The 17335-nt window shown below is 31.2% G+C and overlaps 1 protein-coding gene across 1 annotated transcript in view; it reads right to left on the reverse strand.

Moving 5' to 3' along the window:
- Positions 1–17335, reverse strand: part of LOC133321141 (neuroglian-like) — a 90353-nt gene that overhangs the window by 31769 nt on the left and 41249 nt on the right. The gene's annotated exons all lie outside the window — the stretch shown is intronic.

Here is a 17335-nt window from a genome sequence, read left to right on the forward strand (position 1 = left end):
ACTAAATGTCTCCACTTCAAATTATAAATATAGGTCCACTTTTTCTGGTAGCCTCCATATAATGGTACCTCTTAATTTTCAGTATTTTGGGGGTTTCGATCTGATATAAGAAATCTCGGTTGTTTTGGATTTTTGTTACTTTAAAAAATGTTCTAGGAGAAACCGAGATGCTGTCGCCCATCAACAGATTTATGCCAGGTCGTTAAGCCAATATTCAGCTTTCCTATGACAACACAATTTGTTATTGGTGTGGGGAGAGAAAAAATCAACTATAGTAAGGATAATCAAATCTTTAAAAGGAAAATTAAAATGTAAAATGTATATATAAATAAAAACTACGAATTTTATACGAAATTCTGATAAATGTCGGAAATCTCGTAAACAGTTTCCAATGAAAATGTGAAATAAATTGTATTCCCAATAGATTTCAAATCGAAAACGTACAAAATCTGTTAAAAAAAATCAAATTGGCAACAATATGAGACTTTTATCCGAAAATCTGATAAAAATCGGAACACATGATTTACTAATTGTATTTGAGGTATTTTACGTCGTTTATATTGAGGAGTTTATTTTCATAAATTTTATTACACACATAAAAGTCGGAAATTGTTAATTAATTTGCCTATATAAAATCATCAGATAGATGTGTAAAAAATATTCCTCGTAGGATAATAGTAAACTAGAAAAATTTGTAACCAATTCTGACAAGTATTCCTTGAAGGAAAAAAAGAAAACTAGAAAAATTCGTAACAACTTCCGACTTTCTTACGACATTCTAATAAATGTCTGATATAAGTAAACATATTTGTTTTGTGTAAAAATATGCCTCGAACGAAAATAGAAAACTTGAACAATTTGAAACAAATTCCGACATTGGTACGACATTCTAATAAATGTCTGAAACAAGGATTCTTATTTGTTTTGGATTTTTTTTGTCTTTAAAATCCTAGAGAATCGAGTTCCATTTTCTTCTTTAGGAAAAAATACTAATTCGCGAAAAAATGTTTTAAATAAAATTCTACGCTTCTCTGAATTCCTAATAAATGATCCTTTGTAATATCATATATTGAATACGATTACTTTCAATCTCTGATGTTGGCGAACTTCAAAGCGGCGCCCAAACCCAAAGCAGTTTTTCATTTTAAATTCTTAATTGAAAACATTTAACAAATTCTATAAAATAATTATTTCCGAACGTGATGGGAATTTTCGAGGCTATAAAGAGGAATGTGATACATGATAATTTTGTTGTTGAATAATACAATGGCAATTAATTTTACAACAAAGTAAATTTAAAACTAAATATTTTTTCTTTAGAACCGACCAAATATCCGAACAGAAAACGGAAACACGTAAACAGTCAAATAATCTGATTTATTTCCGTTGCCAAAAGAACAAGTCAAAAGACCTGAAGAATTCAAAAGCCCTGAAATGCCGGCCTTTCAGGGTTCTTTATGGTTATTATATAACAACATTTGGAGCGTGGTGCCTTTGATTAAAAGCCGGCATATTTTAGTATCCACAATGGACATAAAAGTAAATGAAAAATGAAAAAAATCAACCAAGTGTTGACAATGTCCGGGGAATATTCGAAAGAGTCATGATAACGGAAGTAACTGTCACTAAAATGTGTGTAAAGACAAGTTTTATTTATTTTTGATTTCAAGAACACAACAATAACAACAACTTACGCTTATAAAATAATGCCCAAAATTAGTCGATTTTCAGGCCTAGCGGCTGAACTTTACCAATGACTTTATTTAAGTAATGACTAATTCGCCGATTCGGTGTTTAGATTGGGTACTTACCTAAAAAGAGAAAAAGAAGAAGAAGAAGAAAAAAAAATCAATTAATTTTTTGATGACTTTGGTTGGACAAAAGACCATAGCTAAATATCAGAAGAAGTTGGGTAGTAGCAAATAACAACAATAAAATCTATAATACAAATAAGAATATTAGTGGCAACAATAAAACGTCTTGACAATAGAATTTTGTGGCAGGCATGAGCTTCCCGTAATAGTAATAAGGGATGTTGTTCTTCCTCCCCTCCCCTCACCCACCAATCATCACTTCATCCAGGAAGCTGTTATACGCCTCTAAGACAATCAAAGGCAATTTAGAATTAAGGACGCACATAATAAAACCCACACACACAGGTGTTTTGAGCAAAAGGAGAGATTTTTCATTAGGGGTGTGAGGAGTTCGCAGCTTCGACGAACACGGAAGCCTATTGCAGAGCGAATGTGAGGGGGATGACTAATTAAAAGCATTTCTATAATTACAAAACAAACAACAACAAATATGGAAAGTGAAACCTTCCACAAAAGAATTTTAATGGCGCCCTCATAGCGAATGTAGAGAGTGAGGGAGGACATCGAGATGCTGTCGCCCATCAACAGCAACAGATTTATTCCAGGACATTAAGTCAATATTCTGCTATCCTATGACAATATAATTTGTTATTGTCTGTCTATGCGGATTATTTTACATGAGGTTGGCTGTGTACAACCAACGCCATTCATTACCGATAATGGATAGGTGTGGGTGGTAGAGATCATTTATTTCACATTTGGTAAGGATAATCAAAATCTTTAAAGAAACCCTTAAAGGTATAAAATTATATAATTATATGAAATTGACAATAATTCCGATAGAAAAATTAAATAAATTTAATTATATAAAAAACTACGAATTTTGCACGAAATTCTGACAAATGTCGGAAATCTCGGAATAATTGGTTTCAAATTTTCACTAAACATGAAAATTCACCAAATCGGGTAAAAAATCAACTTGGTAACAATTTGAGACTTTTATCCGAAAATCTGATAAAAATCGGAACACATGATTTACTAATTGTATTTGAGGTATTAAATTTAATTATATAACAAATTCAGATTTTTATACGAAATTCTGACAAATGTCGGAAATCTCAGTTTCCAATAAAATTTTGTAATAAATTGTATTCCCAATAGATTTAAAATCGTTAATAAATACAAAAACCTAAAAAATTTGTTAAATAAATCAAATTGTCAACAACATGAGACTTTTATCCGAATATCTGTTAAAAATCGGAACACATGATTTTCTAATTGTTCTTAAGTAGTAAGGTATTTTGCGTCGGTTGTATTGAAGATTTTATTTTCATAAATTTTATTACATATATTTTCATTGAAAATTAAGAATTTCGCTTTTTAACAGAATGTCGTATAAATGTCGGAAATTGTTACTTAATTTGGTGATTTTTGTAGTGAACATTTTCTGAAAATTTCCGTAGTTATTTAAAATAAAAATAAAAAAAAAATGTCCCAAGAATAATTACAAATCAAGATTTCAGACATTTAGCAGAATTTCGTATAAAAATCGGAAATTGTTCCTAATTTTAAAAACTGTAAAATTTGTTGTAGTGATAATTTTCGAAAGTTTCCGACTTATTCAAATTTTTTTAAAAAAAAAAACTCCAAAAAATAATTACAAATCAAGAATTCAGACATTTAGCAGAATTTCTTAGAAAAGTCGAAAATTTTACAATAATTTGGAAATTTTAAAATTTATTGTAGTGATAATTTTCGAAAAATTCCGTACATATTTATGTTAAAGAAAAATTAAGTTTATTTCTGTAATTGCAAATCAAGAATTCAGACATTTTGCAGAATTTCGTAGAAAATCGAAAGTTCTTCCTTAATTTGGAAATTTAAAAATGTTTGAAGTGAAAATTTTCGAAATTTGCCGTTCTTACTTATTCAAATCAAAGAAAAAATTGAAATATCACAAGAATCAAGAATTCAGACATTTAGCTGAATGTCGTATAAAAGTCGGAAAAACTTCCTTAATTTGGAATAGTTAACATTTTTGTAGTGAAAATTTTTTTTAATTAAAAATAGTCAAAAAGGCTCCCATGAATAATTACAAATCAAGAGATCCGTCATTTATCAGATTGTCGTATAAAATTCGGAAATTGTTCCCAAATATGGACATTTTTGTGGTGACAATTTTCGTACTTTTTTAAATAAAAAGTAAAAAACTTCCACGGATAAATACAAAAATCATGAGTTTAGCCATTTATCAGAATGTCGTAAAATAATTTAAATTTGTTTTCAAATATGTAATAGTAACTACTATTTGTAGTGATATCTTATTTATTTTTATTGATACGAAAGAACCCATTAAATCGGATTAAATTGAAAAAAAACTTTAAAGAATAATTACAAATCAAGAATTCCGACATTTAGCAGAATATCGTAAAAAAGTCGAAAATTCTTCATTAATTTGGAAAATAAAACATTTTTGTAGTTATCATTTTGGACAATTTCCGTACTTATTTAAAAGGAAATTAAACAAAAAAAAATCGCCAATAATAATTACTAATCAATAGTTCAGACATTTATCACAATGTCGTACAATAGCTTCTTAATTTGGAAATTGTTCCTAAATGTGGAAATTTTTGTAGTGAAATTTTCTGAAATTTTCGTACTTATTTAAATTAACAAACTCCTACGGATAATTACAGGTCATGAGTGCAGACATTTATCAGAATGTCGTACAAAAGTCGGAAGTTGCTTTCCACTATGGACATCATTTTACAAATATTTATATCGATATCTTCTTTAGTTTTATTGATACAAAAAGAACCAATTATGGAAATGGAAAACTATTAATCCAGTGTTCAGATATTTATACGAAATTCGTATAAAAGTCGGAAATATATATTTATTTGAAATTTGTATAAAAATCGGATGAGAATATTTTTCCATGTACAATTGCAAATTAAGATTTTATACATTTATCAGAATATCGTACAAGTATATCGATAGTCATATCCCGACTAGTTGACTTAATCTCAACAATAGAAAAATAATAAAATAATAGTTATAATTAAATTTTAAAAACTTGCAAAGGTTAATTCCCGCAGTTTCTTATTTTTTATAAACATTTTGGTTACATTTTTTTACGGCCTCCTAATGTAAAAAACCATGGCCTGAAAGAATATACGACTGAAACCCAATTTTTAAATTAAGAAACAAATTATAACCCACATCTCGGCAAACAAATGCAAGCTATTCCGCCACAGATTAAATTTTGTTCGGTTTTATATTAATTTTTTATATGACAATTTATTATGGAAATGTTTATTTAAAATTAAAAAAAATAAAATTTTTTTAATTTATCTCATATTTTATGTTCCAGGTTGCTGTGAATTGTATGTGCTCGGATTTCGGAATACGATCTACAAATAAGTTGAAAATAATGCAGTCCCGCCTATATGGATAATTATATCATTTGGAATTATCCTGATTGCACAATACAATAGAGAGTGGCCGAATAATTTGTTAAGAAAATTAGTTAATAAAATAAATTTTATATATTGTTTAAATGTATGTATTTTTTTCAACGAAAATTTAATAAAAATTAAAATAAAAAATAATTAAAAATTTTGGTTGTTTTCATTTACGAATTTGAATACGGTAAGTATATGGATAATTATCCTGCGACAAAAATGTATGTGATGACGTCACAATTTTTCTTCCACCTGGTTTTGTGCAAAATTTCACAAAAATACCAGGGGCCCAGAATAAGTAAATAGATAGAAAGTAGCCCGCCAAAAAAATTAAAACCAAAAATGTGGAAACAAATTGCATTGCAAATGTAGAGAAAATTGCATCTGGCAACACCGTACTTAAAAATTACAAAAGATGTAGCATACTTTTAGGCGCTCGATTTTTTCTTTTTGGGTAGGGCGTTAAACATGTTTGTGTGATGACGTCACAATTTTTCTTCCACCTGGTTTTGTGCAGAATTTCACAAAAATACCAGGCGATCAGAATAAAATAGAAAGTGGCCCGCCAAAAAATAAAAACCAAAAATGTAGAAAAAACTTGCATTACAAATGTAAGAAAAATGCATCTGGCAACGCCGTACTTAGAAATTTACAAAATTTTTAGCATACTTTTAGGCGCCCGATTTTTTTTTTGTGGGTAGGGCGGAGACTTGTCAAATTTTTGTTACGGAGTTGCCAGATAAAGATGTTTTAAATGCAGTGGGAGCCAATTAAATACGAAAAAAGTAATATTGAGAATCCCCAGTATTACATATTTTTAGATGCCCATAAATAAATAAAAACACCCAATTTTAGTATTTATTTTTAAATCAATTTATTTGATGTATTTCAATAATAATAGTACTGTACAGGAAAGAATAATGAATTAAGAGTCAGCCTTAAAGTTTGGAGTGTGTTTCTTCTTTCGGAAGCTTACCGGACATCCAGAACTGGTAGTTGGTCAAAATAAACTAATTGGCAATATGTGGGCTTCCACATTTCAGTTCGGTAATATGTACCAGGATTGAAATTCGGAACAAAATTTTGCGGCTCATATCAGGAAATAGATTTCAGAAAATTCAACAAAACTGCGTTGGTAGTAGTCGTTTCTTTCAATTGTTTAACCCTTTGTGGCCCAATGTTGCTCACAGGCAACAAAATGTCAGAACAAAAATTCAGAGCTTATATTTAATATGCAGCTAGTAGATGTATATTATGGATTGATTTCATATGTCAAGACCTGATTATGGACGACACATATCAAAAGAAAAATCAAAATTTTGGTAAAGTTTCAATATAGAGAAGAGCGTAAATTTGTGTACAGTACTGATTTGTGTATACAGTCCAAATTATTTAAATCGCTTCGTATTCTAATTGTATGAATTCTACCATCAGAATTATTTTTGATTCTTGTTAAATTGAATATAGAGAATAATTTAAAAATATTTTTCTGTCTATTTTGCATTTGGTTTTTATACCCTACACAACTATGTTGTCAGGGTATTATAGCTTTGTGCAGCCCCAAATGTTTGTAACGCCGCGAAATATTGGTCCTAGACCCACCTTTAAGTATACCGATAGTAATATCTCGACTAGCTGAGTCGATCTAGACATGTGTGTCCGTCCGTCCGTCTGTCCATTATAATTTGTAAACACAATACAGGCCACAGTTATGGACCAATCTTCATGAAATTTCGCAATAATGGCCCAAACACCGCGAATTTTTGCATGGAGAAGGGGATCGGTCCAGAGAATAAGCATGCGTGTTTTGATAAAGATCGGTCAATATTTAGCGGGTCAAATGGACCCTGACTTTTGTGTGAAAAATGACAAAATTTGTATTCTATGGCATATATATTTACTCCTGGAGGATGTAGACCCGAGGAGTTGATAGCACATCCAAGAGGAGTGGTTGGCCTTTAAATTGATACCAAATATAGTGATGTATCTACTCAGATGTGCAAGTTACAGTCAAATATTTACAGGTGCTTACGTATTCAGATATTATTTAGTAACCCATTACCACATTAGAGGGGGAAATATCGCGCTGATGGCTTTGGAATTTTTCATGAAGTTCCAGTTATGGTCAAGAACAACGCCTACAATTTTCGGTGATGATCAGATTAAAATTTTGGGATGAAATGGACCGAAAACTTAATTTTTTTGTGTCTTTTCGAGTCGAGTATAATCCGAAAATCACAACACAACCCACCGTGAAGGTAATCTGGACAAGTAATTAGAAGGACTGTACTGAATATTCGAAAAAAGTAAGGAAGAGGTGTTGTTAACCTCTAATCGGACAAGAGGGGGCAAATATCACGAAATATTACTCAGACTCGGAATAAACATCCTCAGAACGTTAGAGGTCGTGGTAGTTGTGTAGGGTATCGTATGGTCGGCCCCGTCCGACTATACTGCTCCGCTCACTGGTTTTGATATTGGACTTTAATTTTTCCGAATGAATGTATTTTCTGAATGAATGTGAATATCCCGAATGCAAGGATGTAGCGATGACAAATTTTGTGCATATCCATTAAATCTGTGAACAGAAATTTGATCTAAGATTGCGGAAGAAAATTCGGGACTCAAAGGGTTAATAGAACCCATTACAATACGTCGGCATATATCTAGTAAAATACGCATTAAGCTCATCAAATATATCTATTTCCCATGGTATTTTGCTACCCTGTTCGTAACAAAAAAGTTAAGTAACAACAAAAGATTTCCAAACAAATAGATTTGTATGGAAATTAGCAGTACAATGCAGGAAAGGACTCCTTCGGAATTATTTAACGATTGCTCGCTCGCAATGTGTCTGGGGAAAAGGAGAAGACCACATTAACCATAGCCATAAAATGCGTAATGGCATGTCAAGCAACAAAAACAAAAACTGCAGAAATGAAATCCTTGCTTTACGATAATTAAAACATTTTAATCCTTTGAACCGAAGTTGCAAAAATGTCAGCCTTATTTATTTTCCACTTAACATGTTAATAAAATAATGTTGAAAAACCTCAACAACAACAAAAACTCCCAAAGGAAGAAGGAAGACAAAGCTAATAATGAGGTAGTTATTTGCATAACCATCTAAAATTAAATTGGAGTGGGAGAGAGTCAGGGAAGGATAAGTAAATATCCTTCCAATAAAAATGAAAAAATTGCTTACAAAATTTCAATTTAATATAATTGCCTGCCAGAATGTAGATTGGCTATATTTTGGAAATAACACATAAAATCCATTAAGGATAATTGAATCAAAGATACATAACCTTTCTGGCAAACCCCCACCAAAAAAAGATATACACACATAAATTGATGACACACACGTACGTCGTCCAACCCGTATCCATGATATATTTCAAATACTAGTTTGTTTTTTTCCGAAAGTCTTTAAAATGGTGTTTGAAAAATAAAGAATAAATCCTTTAAAATAGACTTTTAAACACTTGAAAAGGGTTAAGTGCAGGGTCAAATCACTGATGCATAGATCTGAACACAAGTTTTTATTTTTTTTTTACATTTTCGCCCACATACACCACTTGTTTTTTTATTTAACATGTTTGTTAAGAGTAAATATTGCTCTCCATACTCCATCTCACCATGACTAAACTTGGGCCTGTAGTAAAAGTGGCTAGAGTTCAAAAACAAAATAAAAACGAAATAAAATTTAAACTGTAACTAGATTTAGTAAATGAAGCTAATGGCCGCAAGGTGTAAGAAACTACAGGGAGCGAGGTAGAGGTGTGAATAGGTCAGTTAGGGGGAATTTTTAAATTTAACCCTTTGTGGCCCAATGTTGCCCACAGGCAACAAAATGTTTTAGAGCTAATATTTAATATACTGCTAGTAGATATATATTATTTGGATTGCATACGTCAAGGCCTGATTATGGACGACACATATCACAAGAAAAATCTAAAAAATTCAAATTTTTGCTAAAGTTATGAGCTTTTTAATATGGAGAAGAGGGCAAAAATATGTACAGTACTAATTTGTGTATACAGTCCAAATTATTTAAATCGCTTCGTATTTGAAATATACGAACTCTGCCGTCAGAGTTATTTTTGATTCTTGTAAAACAGAATATAGATAATAATTTAAAATGATTTTTTCGTCGATTTTGCATTTGGTTTTCTTGATTTTGGGCTTTTATTTTTCAGAATGAATGTACTGTATCTCCCGAATGCAAGGATGTAGCGATGTCAAAATTTGTCCATATCCTATCTAGGATAGTTGCATTAAATCTGTAAACATAAAATTGTTCTATGATTACGGAAAAAAATTCGGGGCTCAAAGGGTTAAAATCGTGGAAAAAATATTTAATAGGAAGTATTCGTGAAGAAAAAAAAAAATACTGTACAAAAAATATGTACAGAAAAATACTATACTGTACAAATATTTAATGCTGCTCGAAGGACCAAAATATAATTTGATTATTATTAAATTAATTACTGAAAAAATAATAAAAACTCTACACATTGCCTTTTTTAATAAATAATGTGATTTATGCTGGATCCAAATTTTTAATTAAAAACTAGATATAATATTTAACATATAATTCTTTTTTAGTACTGTACACTAATATAAGAAATGCCTCGAAGGACCAAACGTAATTTTATTTAATTATGCTTGTAATGTATGAGGATAAGGTAACGAGCGTTTTTTTTAACAAAGAAATATTAAATTGGAATTTTTCTTCCATGTATAAGAAAAAATATTATAATATTTGAAGTTGCTCGAAGGACCAAATAAATTTTGTTTTATTACGATTACGAGACCATAGTGGCGAGGATAAGTAAATACATTATATGTATTAATGCAAATTCATATATTTCTTCTCGAAGAAAAAATTCAAATACTGTACAGTAAAAAGCTTTTTTGAGTCAGCTCGAAGGACCAAAATCATTTTATTTAATTATGCCACTGCCCAATATTATAAATAATGATAAGTGAAAGAAATAATTCTTGTTTTTAGTTGATAGAAAATGAGAAAAATATTTCTTCTATAAGACAATAAAATATATAAAATATAAATATATTGTAATTTTGAAACAGCTCGAAGAATCGAAATAATTTTATTTAATTGTGATAATATCCATGGTAATATCCATAATAAAATTCGACTCCTCTCAAAGGACCAATAATCTCATCTTATTCATGTTTGGATCTTGTTAAGATATTTTTAAATGTAATTTTTACTCAATATCAGTAAAAATAAATATATTTAATTATTACCACATTTAACAAATTTTCAAAAATTATAATTCTGCTCAAAGGACCAATTTATATCGTATAAAATAGAGATTAATCGAAATAAAGTTTTGGGGTTAAATTCTGTAGTTTTATTGCTCTCCATCCTCCATTACCTAAACACAATTCTGCTCGAAGGACCAAAAAATGAATAGAAAATAGAGAATATCATAGATTACAATCAGAATCAATTTAACATAACTCGAAGGACCAAATAGAAAATAATATAATAATAAGAGAAGGGATATTTCAGATCTAAGAATGTCTAGATCTGGAATATTCAGAAGAGTTATTAAAGGGAAGGCACTTTTTAGATCTAAAAATTGCTAACTAGAATGTCTAGAACTGAAATATTAAAAAATTTTAATACATAATTGAAGATTACAGTTAATTTAATTAAGTAAGTTCACATTAATTCAGTTGATCCGAGGCCTTTTGTATCATTGGGAATTTTGATTCTGTTTGAATGACTAAATATTTTATATTGTGAACATAGATGTATATATATATTTTCCTCTTTTGGGACAGAGAATTTCCTACAAATATTTTTTGAGGTTAAATTTAAGAGTATTTTAAGAGCCTAAATTTCAAATAATTGAAGTTATTTATTCTATTCGAAGAAACAAATATTACTTAAGTAAAAAAGAGAGGACTCATAGGAAAATATTAGTCTACTATTTATCCTGCTGTCATGTAGGAAGTTCCAAAATGGCCTACAGAATTTTAAATTTTCCACTCGAAAGACCAAATATTATTTTCTGTTTTGTTTTTGAATTACATTACACATTTTCCTCAACGTGTGAAATTAGTTTTTGAATTTTTCCTTCTACTCGAAGGACCAAAAAACAGCTCCCATAAGTAAAATAAAGGACCCATAGGAAAATATTGTTTATTATAAAAAGTGACAAATAAATCGCCTATTATATTTATCGTGCTGTCATGTAGGAAGATCCGAAAATGATCTACAGAATTTTCTCCATAACGACGTGAATACAAAATTTTCGTCTTTGTATTTCCCACTCGAAGGACCAAATATTTTTTTGGTTTTGCTTTTGAATTTCATTACACATTTTTTATTATGCGACTTTATGAGTCTCTAAATGCTAAAGCTTATAGTAATCTAAATACATTAAAGCCTCAGTAGTGTTGGCGGTTTATTTGGGATACCATTTGTATTTTGTTTTTGCAAAATAGTCAGGCTGAATTTATAAAAAAAAAAACAACTATTTATTAGTGGGGAATGTATGGCATTGGCATAGTTTCGGATCACGCCACTGATCCTCATCAGTTCCCTTAGTTTTTTGTTGGGATATTCTCCCCCAGAAGCTATTGCTTCTATACAAAAAACCTTTCATACCCAAATGTCTCTTGTAACAAAGCGAAGTACTTAGCAGACCAACGACATAAACTGCATGAGAATTTCGCTGGAGCCTCACTTCGAGGTTAACAAGGCATATACAAACAATACCACACATTTCCCACTGTTATGTGTTGTCACATCGCGACAAATGCACACAACGACTTTGTTGGTGTTGCTAGTGTACAGCAACAAACCAAACAGTTTAACCGTACCTGGGTCTACAACTTCAGTAGTGTTTCAAAATGTGAAATTAATCATTTTTGAATTTTTCCTTCACTCGAAGGACCAAAAAAATGCACTTACCGGAGCATTTTTTTGGACTCATACGAAAATATTCTTTATAGTAAAAAGTGACAAACAAATCGCCTATTAGTCTAATATTTATCGTGCTGTCCAAAAATGATCTACAGAATTTTCTGCATTATGGTGTGAATACGAAATGTGCGACTTTTAATTTCCCCACTCGAAGGACCAACTATTTATCCTCCGTTTTGAATTTCATTACAAATTTATTATTATGCAACTTTATGAGTCTCTAAATATCCTTTAATGTTAGTTTTTGAATTTTCCCTTCTATCGAAGGACCAAATAGCATGCTCAGTTTTGCTCAGATACATTAAAAGTAACCTTGAATTCCATTACATTATCTAACCAACCTCATTATTACGACGCACGTCTCTCATTTAAGGTCATTGAAATATGTGTGTGCGAGTGAGTGTGTCCTCCTGGAGTACACATAAAAATACACCTAATGTTAAAGGTAATGCCAGCTTATCCACAGAGTCAAGCATTGGCAAAGTCAACGAACCCCTTGTAACCAGCAAAAAACCTTTGAACATGAAATTCACCACGACGGTTTTCTTTTTTCAGTCGTCTGAGGTAAAATCGTTAATGGGGGAGGTTGGGTGGCCCAGAGTGATGTTATGCCAAACCACCAGCCAGCCAACCACCCACAAGTCGGCATTTTCTGTAAAAAGACCTGAATGAGTCATCATTACTGTCGTGATTTTGTGTGTGCTGTGGATATGAGAATAGAAAAAAACGACGAATAGAAAATAAAAACAAATCCACCAAGAAAAAATCGAAATGCATGAATGAATGATGAGAACGATGATGATGATGAAAATCTCGGTACACAGGCTTTTAACCCCGAGTGTTTTGAAATTTCTATATTCAACTTTTTTCATTTATTTAGGGAAAAGGACAAGGACGTTTCTTGTATTTAGAGTCGCGGTTTGGGTATTTATGTATTGGATTGTTGGCACTCGACTGTGTTTTAAATCATCAAAAATGTTTGGAGAGCAAAATGGATATCTGATATTCCGCCATAAGTGCTCAACATTGGAGTCTCATATTACTACCATGGTCCTATAATGTTGGCAAGGAAGGTTAAAGAAGGTGGCCGGGAGTGGGTTCTCTTCTTAATGGAATGCTGTATAAGCTTGAGACAAAATGTTGTTTATTTTTTGTATTTGTTTTTTTTTCCTCATCGCCGTCTCCTTTTTGAAATCGGGGGATTTTTTTCTGCACAGCTGTTTTGGCTCACACAAAGTATTCTTTTACAAATTGTATGAGTTTTTCCATTTACTTTGAAAGTAGAAGCCAAAAGGAGAACCCAATTCATATCAAAGGAGCCACATTAAATTGGCGAAAATGATGCGGGTTTTCTTCTGTGTGTGTAAAGTGATTTTCTGCTGATGTTGGACATATTCGGAGGGTGGTTGAAAGGAGGCATTTGTGTTTTTGGTATACCACTTAGGCTTTAAGAATATCCTTGATTTCTTAAAGAGAAGGGAAATTAATTTTTATCAAATGTCGAAATATGACTCAGAAGATTGTGCTCGAAGGACCAATAAATACAGTCGAAGTCTTTTATAAAGACGACCGATAAAAGTAATCAATATAAGGGATCTGAAATAAAAAGCAGAAGAGCAGTTATAAATTTATGTAGGGACTAAATATTTATCTCAGTTTTGCCTTTGGATTTCATTACACATTTTTATTGTGCGACTTTATGTGTCTCTAAATGCTAAACTCTACAGTAATCTGCATTCATTAAATACCTCACTATGAGAAAAATTGTAACTTTTGAAATTTTTCCTTCTATTCGAAGGACCAAAACAATGCTCCGGTAAATAAAATAAAGGACTCATAGGAAAATATTGTTTATTTGTAAAAAGTGACAACAATCGTCTGGTATTTATCGTGCTGTCATGTAGGAAGTTCCAAAAACATCTACAGAGTTTTCTCCATTATGATGTGAATATAAAATGTGCGTCTTTGAATTTCCTACTCGAAGGACCAAATATTATCCTCTGTTTCGTTTTGAATTTCACTAGACATTTTTATTATGCGACTTTATGAGTCTCGGATGCTAAACCTTGCAGTAAATTCAATTCATTAAATCCGTCAAAATGTATAATTTAAGAGACTGAAAAATCATTTTTTGGAAAAAAATGTTAAAATATGACTCAGAAGAAGAGCTCGAAGGACCATTAAAAATATTGTTCTGTCGAAGTCTTTTATAAAGACGGCCGACAAAATTATTCAATATAAGGAATCTGAAATAAAGTGCAAAATTCTTTGCGAGACTTTTGTTGTTATCAATTTTTGTTAGAAGTCGAAATATGTCTTCGAAGAAGAACTCGAAGGACCAATAAAAAATATTATGCAGTCTTTTACACAAATTTAGTCGCCATAAACGATGTGAAATATAGTGCAAAACTCTTTGCGGGAGTTTTGGTTACAGTTGTTATATATTTTTGTAAGGAGTCGAACTATAACTCAGAAGAAGTACTCGAAGGACCAATAAAAAATTGTACAGACGGCCAAGGGGCCGAAAAAAATAGTCAATATAAGGAATCTGAAATAAAGTGCAAAACTCTTTGCGGGAGTCTTGGTTACAGTTATTATTAGTTTTTGTTAGAAGTCGAAACGTGACTCCTAAGAAGTGCTCGAAGGACCAATAAAAAATATTGTACAGTCGAAGTCTTTTATAAAAGTCGAAGTCGCCATAAGCGATCTGAAATAAAGAACAGAATTTTTTGGGGGACTTTTGGTTGCAGATGTTATCAATTTTTATGACTTAAAGAAGTGCTCGAAGGGCCAATAAGAAAATATTGTTTTGTAAGTCCGAAGACGTGCTCGAAGGACCAATAAAAAAATATTGTTTTGTCAAAGTCTTTTATGAAGCCGACAAAGGGACCAACAAAATTAGTCTCTATAAATAATCTGAAATAAAGAGGAGAATTTGTTTTGCGCGATTTTAGGATACCGTTGTTAACAATTTTTGTTAGAAGTCAAAATATGAGTCCGAAGACGTACTCGAAGGACAGTCGATGAAGTCTTTTATAAAAACGGTGGAGGGGCCGACATAAACGATCTAAAATAAAGGGCAGGATTTGTGGAGCTTTTGGATTCCGCTGTTATCAATTTTTGTAAGGCATCGAAATATGACTTCGAAGAACTGCTCGAAGGACCAATAAAAAATATTGTACAGTCGAAGTATTTTATAATTACGACCAAAATACCGAGTAAGTTAGTCTCTATTAGTGATTTGAAATAAAAGGCAGAAAATTTTGCGGGACTTTTGGATACTGTAGTTATAACCGATATGTCATCATGTACGATTGCGTTTAAAGATTTTAGTTTTCAACTCTTCTGTCTTGGATTTTTACTATCCTCATCGCTGGAGGTCTTTGAATTTATGACTCACAAAAAAATGAAATAAAAAAGAAAACTACATACAGGTAAGTAAATAATTTGAACTCCATGGTCTGTACATGGAAAAGTGATAAAGACAACATTGTTGCAACGAAAAAATGATCGGTTGTAATTTTATTTTCCCCCCTCAAATGACATAAAAACACCTTTACGACGACACATAGAAGAGTCAAATGTTAAAGAGAAATGTCGAACATGGCCAACACTCGAAGTGACTGAAAATCAACCAACAACAAATTGCTTAGACGGTTGATAGATGGATAGGTAGGTAGGGTAGAGTTGGCTTAGATGGTGGTGGTATGCATAAACAGTTAACAGCTACTATTTAAAAAAAAACTACACAACTGAAACTCTTATTTTTTGGTGTAGTTAATTTTTGTTGTTGTTCTTTCTTCTATTTACTAGAAGTCACTTAAGGGGAAAACAGTTTGAAGCCGAATAAAAAAGAAAATGTGTAAATTGAAATTGCATACAGGTGTGGAATAAAAACATGAAGAAGGCAAGAACATGAAGTAGAGGAAGAAAAAACACGACAAGAACGCTGTTAAAAATGTCGGGATGGTCAGGTAGAAAGGTAAAGAGGTACACATGAAAATATTATTTCAATATTCCGACTATTCAATAATATTAAATTAGTTGATACTCAACTAATCACCAGTCAATAATATCAATTTGACCGAATTTTTTAAAAAAATATTATTTTGCAGGCCCATTCATTATCTTGATTTTTTTAAATTATTTTTTTCAGATGTTCGCAAATTTTTTAAAATAATATTTTATGGGTCCTGATATATATGAATAGATTTTTTAAAGATTTTAAAATTTTATTTTCAATGACCAGATTTTTTTTAAATATTTTTCGAGGTTTACAATGTCAAGCATAGACTAAGGTCCCTATATAAGCCTTAATTAAAAAAAAAAAATTCTAAGTCTATTTACATGGGAGGATTTATATTGTGCAAATAGAGGTACATACATATATGCCTCCTACTACGGCACAGAGAATTTTCTACATATATTTTATTGGTTAAATTTAAGAGTGTTTTCTGGAGCCTAAATGTAAATATTATTTATTGTAAAAAGGTGACAAATAAATCGACTATTAATATTTCTCGTGCTGTCATGTAGGAAGTTCCAAAACTGATCTACAGAATTTTCTCCATTACGGTGTGTATACAAAATGTGCGACTTTGAATTTCCCACTCGAAGGACCAAATATTATCATCTGTTTTGGTTTTGAATTTCACTACACACTATTATTTCAAATATTTTTTTAAATATTTTTCAAGGTTCACAATTTCAAGCAAAATTTTTAAGGTCTATACATTTTTTATATTTAGAAAAAAATAGCTGAGTCGATCTAGACATGTGTGTCCGTCCGTCTGTCCATTATAATTTGTAAATACGATACAGGCCACAGTTATGGACCAATTGTCACGAAAGTTTGGATGTAAGATGGCCAAAGAAGACGTCTTTTGTTTTGGTAAAGGCGAATATTTAGGGGATAAAATGGACCAAATATTTAATTTTTGTCGGTTTTTCTGGTCCCTCCAGCAGGCCACGCATGTAACCCGAACACCACGAAATTTTACACCAGGAAGGGAATCTGGCAAATAACAAGCATGACTGTTGTTTCCAAATGGACCCAGTCTTTTGGGTGAAAAATAACAACATTTGCATTATAT

Source organism: Musca vetustissima, unplaced genomic scaffold (genome assembly GCF_032173495.1).
Source record: "Musca vetustissima isolate MV318-11 ecotype Yass unplaced genomic scaffold, APGP_CSIRO_Mvet_v1 utg17252, whole genome shotgun sequence".
NCBI classification, from domain to species: domain Eukaryota; kingdom Metazoa; phylum Arthropoda; class Insecta; order Diptera; family Muscidae; genus Musca; species Musca vetustissima.